The sequence below is a fragment of the Marmota marmota genome, unplaced genomic scaffold, assembly GCF_001458135.2.
Source record: "Marmota marmota marmota unplaced genomic scaffold, marMar, whole genome shotgun sequence".
Lineage (NCBI taxonomy): Eukaryota > Metazoa > Chordata > Mammalia > Rodentia > Sciuridae > Marmota > Marmota marmota.
The window spans coordinates 5,903,733-5,910,120 of record NW_026000243.1 but is presented as its reverse complement, the minus strand read 5'-3'; positions in this window follow the sequence as shown (position 1 = coordinate 5,910,120).

Genomic DNA, 6,388 nt, shown 5'->3' with positions numbered 1-6,388 from the left:
CCCTGAAGTGATTTGGGAACTGAGAGGTTTTCCTCCTTAGTCTGGTTCCATGAGGAGAAAACATTTCAGGCAAAGTCCATTTGTCTTTCTTGTTAGGTCAGAGCTAGGTGTTGAGGGAGTCACAAAAACCAACCAACAAACAAAAAACACAGGAGTACTACTCGGATGCCAGGCCAGGCCAGTTGGTGGACAAAGCCTTCATTACATCCAGAGGATACAGGCCATTATTTGGTGTGAAAAAAGACATGCAGTGGGACAAGGGGAAAATGGGGGCTGGGTTGAGTAAGATGCCTAAGGGGATGGTGACTTTTTCTGGGAAATGGAGGATAAACTGGAAGTTAAGAAAGCAGAGATAAGGGAGAAGAACAGGCAATGAAGAAAATCAGGGACAGTAAAGTGCAACACGGAGAGGGGTTCTCCACTGTGGTACTGCCAATGAGCTCTCCATCTCACCCCTTTCTCTTTCTTTGGGCCCTCACTTCTGATAATCGTTTACTGTTGTGCTTCTTCTACTTTCTCCTCTCTAGAAGATACAGTCACGTATCACTTAACAACAAGGACACATTCTAAGAGATGTGTAGTTTACACTATTTTGTCATTTTGTAAATATTGTAGAGAGCACTAATACAAATTAAGATGGCTATGATGTCACTAGTCAATATAATTTTATGGGGATATATATATATATATAAACATATATGTATCTATATATAAAATTAACCCATATATACACAAATATTTTAACCCATATTTTTAACACAAATACTATTAACCCATATGTACACATATGTATATGTGTATATATGTGTGTGTATATATATATACAGATGTGTGTGTGTGTATTTTTGTCAACAGAAAACCATATATATATGGTTTTCTGTTGACAAAAATGTCATTAAGGGGCTCATGAATGTATTTCTTTTCAACAGTGAAACATGCTTCAGTCTCTCACATCTTAAAATAATAGCATTCAGAAACTCTAGAATCTTCTTTGCCCACCCCATTTCCCTTCAGACCCCCACTACCCTAGATTTCATGTTCACTTTGAGAGTCAATCTTCTGGAAGACAATGTGTATCAACATTGCATTGCTGTGACCAAAAGACCCAACGAAAATAACTTAGAGGAAATTTGGCATGTGGCACATGCCTGTAATTCCAGAGGCTCAGGATTACATACCTGGCACTCTAGCCAACATCCCAAGCTCTTATCATCTTCCTGCACAAGCTGACCTCTAGGTCCAGGGCCTTTTTCTTCCAGACCTTTACTTAATTCATTCCTGTTTATCCTTCAGAACTCAAGCCCAATGCCATTTTCTTGAAGAATCAGTTGGGAAGTGCCCAGTCTGTTCTCCTGTTCTAAATTCCCTCATTGGGCTTTGTTCAGAGTGGACCTCAAAATGCTAATTCGACACTAATTGCAGAATGACCTTTTGGTGCCTCCCCCAGCCCCCAGAATGAGAACTGCCATCCATCTGCTGTCACTTCTGTGTTCTAGAATGTGTCCTGCACATTCTGGGCCCTCTGTGACTTCCCCAAATGTCCCAGCCCTTCTCTCCTGCCAGTGTCTCCCTTGAAACCACAAATCTGGTCATTGCAATTTCTCACTTAAAAATCTTGGGAGACTTCAAATTATTCACTGTTCCTCTTGTCAGTCTTTTCCACTTGGATGAAGGGGTCCCTAAGGAGGTCATACAAAGCAGCTGGTGTCAAGGATGAGGATTTTCTGAAGTTTCATATTTCATTTTAAAAATTCATGGGATATTTACATTCTAGTCTATAATTCTAACTCGCTAAAATATAAAAATGTGTCCCCATAAAACTCTACAAGGATAACAGGTGCTCCCAGAATTGCCTCCCAGCCAGTGCCAGGTGCTGACATACCATTATGCCCACAGTGCACACCTGGAGGTATAAGTAGCCAACTTGAGAAGTGTAAGTTTGATGTCCCATATGGCAGATGCTGCTCATGATCTGGGCCCAATTGCAGTGGACAGGTTCTCTTCTTGATAACAAGTTCCTGCTTCTAGCCCTTGCGTCTCTCTGCTTGTCTGCCTAAAGGCTTTTTCTTCAATGCAGTAAGAACTTGCTCAGATAGAACGCAGGGCTGCCTCACCTTGAAATGCTGGGAACTTACAGTCCCCAGAGCAAAAAGGGTAAGAAAACCAATGTGGGAAAAGAATTGGTGATAATTATCCCACCTTCATTTAATTGAGTAATTCTGAGCCATATTCTGCATCACACTTGGAAGGATCCCCAGTGGGACAGACTTCAGTTGTTCACATTCTACAACACAGCCTGTATGAACTTTCCTCCCTTCCCTTGTCTATTCCTCTCTACATTTCCTCCCTGTGTGTTCTGGGATCACCACCTGAAGAAATGATCAATGTGTACCCAAGGCCTATTCTCAGCCTCTGACTTTAGGGGAACCCAAACTAAAAGTTGGTACCTGAAGTAGACGTAGGAAATGGCAGCTGAGGATAAAGTTCTTAAATGGAATTGTGCTGGATAAACAGTGAGCTAGTTTTCTATCACTGTGACAAAATATCTGAGATAATCAACTTAAAAGGAGGAAAGGTTTATGTCGGCTCACAGTTTCAGAGGTTTTAGTCCATGGCCAGTTAGCCCTGTTGTTTTGGGGCCTATAGTGAGGCAGAACACTATGGCAGGGAATACTTAGTGGGTCAAAGCTACTCACCAAGCAACCAGGAAGAAGAGAGACGGGTTGGGGTGGGTGGGGGGAACCAGAGTTCCAATACCTTTCAAGGACATAATCCAAGTGACATAATTTCCTCCCACTAGGTCCCTCCTCCTAAAGGTTCAACACTTCCCAGTATTGCCACAGGCTGGGACCAAGCCTTAAACACAGGGGCCTTAGGGGAACATTCAAGATTCAGACTATGGCTGGGTGTGATGGCACATGCCTGTAATCCCAGATGCTCAGAAGGTTGAGGCAAGAGGATCCCAAGTTCACAATCAGCCTCAGAAATTTAGCAAGGCCCTAGGCAACTTAATAAGATCCTGTCTCTAAATAAAAAAGGGAGGTGGTTAAGTAGTTAAGTGCCCCTTGGCTCAATTCCTGGTATCAAAAAAAAAAAAAAAAAAAAGATTCACTCTACAGCAGGTGGAAACACCACTTCGTAGGTGGCATGCAGGGTAGTAAGAAGTACTGACAGGAAGTGTGTGCCGGCTTGAGATGAGATACAAATGTAGAGGACTGTAGCAGCTCATGCAACAACTCTAGCATGTAAAAGACATGGAGGAGGGGGATGAAAATGACTGTGGAGTTGGCTGGTTTTGTTCACCACACTAGGAATATTGATAATAGAGAATGATGGATTCAAGTTTACCAACTCTCAACTCAGGGTAAGAATCAGTGCAGCAGGTCTCTATGGCAGTATTAAAAGAGCATCTCATCTCCTACTTCCATGGAACAGCCTGAGCTAAAAATGTAGTCAGGATTTGATCATAAGGGTGAAGTTACTAGAGATTGAATGCACAGCCCCTGGGAATTCCCCCATGTTAAAGTTTGAGCCCTGATGTGGAAGGATGGAACCCTAAGACTTAGGATGACTCATCAGGTGGGTCCTCCAGGAAGACTAGGTCAAGACATAGTTAGACATGCTGGAGATGTATAGGGGGTACTGCCTGTGGACAAAGAGGGGGAATTAAGCAGAAATGGGTAGAGGGAGGCTTAAGTTATTATGTAATCTGACATTGATACAAGGAGAGGGAGGAGGAAGTTGGGCCAGGCAGGAAGATCCTCAGACTGCAGGCAGCTCAGAAATCTCTCGGTGATCCCAGTTGGGGCTCCAGCCCTAGACCGATCCTAGAGGAGCCTATTATATCCAGGCCTTGTCTGGGCACTCCTGTAAAACCTGTGGACTTGCTTTCAAATCACCTCCTGCTGGAAACTTAACTTCATCCCTTGGGACTGGTTCTGCCACGGTAGGAGAACATTGCAGAGGTGTTTAGGTAAGTGGCAGTAGGTCATCAAGCAAGTTGTTGATCCAGGGATTGATTCCAAATTATCTGCTCCACAACACACTTCCTTAGTCACTGACCTATATGGCATTGAAGTAGTGTTGCTGTTAGATACGTTGAGCAAACACTGCAGGGCTGGACTCTTGCTAATATAATAGTAGAGGTAGGATGTACTTGAAGTTTTGGCTGTACCTGGGACAAGGCCAAAAGCCACAAGAGTCTAGACTGACTCCTGATGGGGATGAGAACTACAAGAAATGACAAATTTCATAGTTGTATTATTCAGGTTTTCATCACTGTGACCAAAATATCTGACAAGAACAGCTTAGAGAAGGAATTTGTTTTGCCTCACAATTTTAGAGGATTCAGTCCATGGCAAGCTGGTTCTAAGGCAGAAACATCAAGGTGGAAGAGTATGGTGAAGGAAAACTGCTCAGTTCATGTCAACTGGGAAGGAGGGAGAAAGAGGGGGTGGGGAATGGACTGAGTAGAAGAAAAGCCCTTGCAGGGCATGCCTCAGTGACCTACTTCCTCCAGCTAGGTCCCACCTCACTGTAATCCATTTAGGTATCAATAGATTAATCTACTAAATGGATTAGTCCACTGATGAGGTCAGATTCCCATGATTCAATCATTGTCTAAAAACCCAACATCTGGGAACCATGCTTTCAATAAATGAGCTTTTTTCGGGGGACATTCCAGATCCAAACATCTACAGTGGGCAAACTGAGGCCATCAGCAAAGGGGGGAATGCAGAGCTCTGTGAGCTCAAGGTGGTCTTTCCCAATCCTCTGGCTTATAGCAATGGCCATAATCAGTTCCAAGAGCCTGAACCTCAGGGCTGTTGCAACCCCATGTCATTTCCCCTAGTTTGAAGACAGCATTGTGTTCCCAGAGCCAGGCTACTGTGTTGCTCCTGCACACTCTTTTTTAGGACAGAACTGAGTTTTACTTCTGAGGCCACATCCTGTTCAGCTGTTGGCTGAGTTGCCCCCTCTATGTGGTAAGACAGGGAACCTCTGCAATGGTCCCCAGATGGTGGCAATTGAGCAAACAAGGTGAAGTTCTGAGCATAACTGGTCTCATGATGGCTTCTGACTACTAAGGTTAGGTTGCATTTTCATCCTGGATATTTTAAAAATGAAGCAGTCCCCACCCACCTATGTTCACATACCCTGCCAAGAAGGATAATAGTATACCTGCATTTCTCACACTATAGTCTTCAGATTATCAACATCGGAAAGACATAGGATGTACTTTTAAAATGCATGCTCCTAGGCCCACACCAGACTTACTAGGATTCTTGAAGACTGGATCTGGTCATCTGCATTCAGAACATTCTCCAGGTAACTCTCACACATTCTGGAATATGATTATAGCTATGCGAGGAGACTCAGAATGTCAGCACCAAAGGGATACTAAAGGATCATCCAGCTAAATGCCTCCATTTTACAGACAAAGGAACTGAGTGCTTGAGATGTAGTATGACCTCTCTGAGCTCATGTTTCTTGATTACTAGTCCAGTGAATACAACAGAATCTTTTGAGTTATTAACATGTTAATGTATTGATTGACTTTTCATATAATTTCCCCCAATACAGCGATGGCCAAATAACCTAAACTATCATCATTACTCCCTCCAAGGTACCACATGGGCTGAATGAAGTGGGCATGAGTCCCAGATTTAGCAAATCAAAATACAAAACTGCTAGTTCAATTCAAATTTCAGATAAACAGGGCTGGGGCTGTAACCCAGTGGTAGAGTGCCCGCCTCCCATGTGTGAGGCACTGGGTTCCATCCTCAGCACCACATAAAAATAAATAAAGATATTGAGTCCAACTACAACTAAAAAAATAGTAAAAAAAAGATAAATAATAGAAAATGTTTTAGTATAGTATATTTCAAATATTATGTGGGATATACTCATGTCATAAAATTATTCATTATTTATATAAAATTTAAGTTCACTAGGAATTCTTAATTTTTATTTATTAAACCTGGCAATTTTAGTTGAAGGAAGTTAGTACTCCTCTTAATGCCATGAGAGAGCTTTGACCATCTCCTCCCAGGACTGTCCTTGAGACTGTCTTTTGAAGGTGTCTAAGTCAGCTTGAGATGCTATAAATTAGTATAACTAGGTAGTTTAAAAAAAACCAAACATTTCTTTCTCTCAGTTCTGGAGGCTGGTAAGTCCAAGACTAAGAGACACCAATGGACCCTGTGTCTGGCACTGGCCAGTTTCCTAGTTTGCAGATGGCTATCTTTCCCTGTGTCCTCACAGAGTAGAGAGATGGATCTTTTCAATTTCATCTCTTCCTCTTTTAATGCAGACATTAATCCCATGCTGAGAGCCATAGCCAAGTAAGAATGATGCATGGCATTTTTGGTTGAAAGGTGAGCCAGCA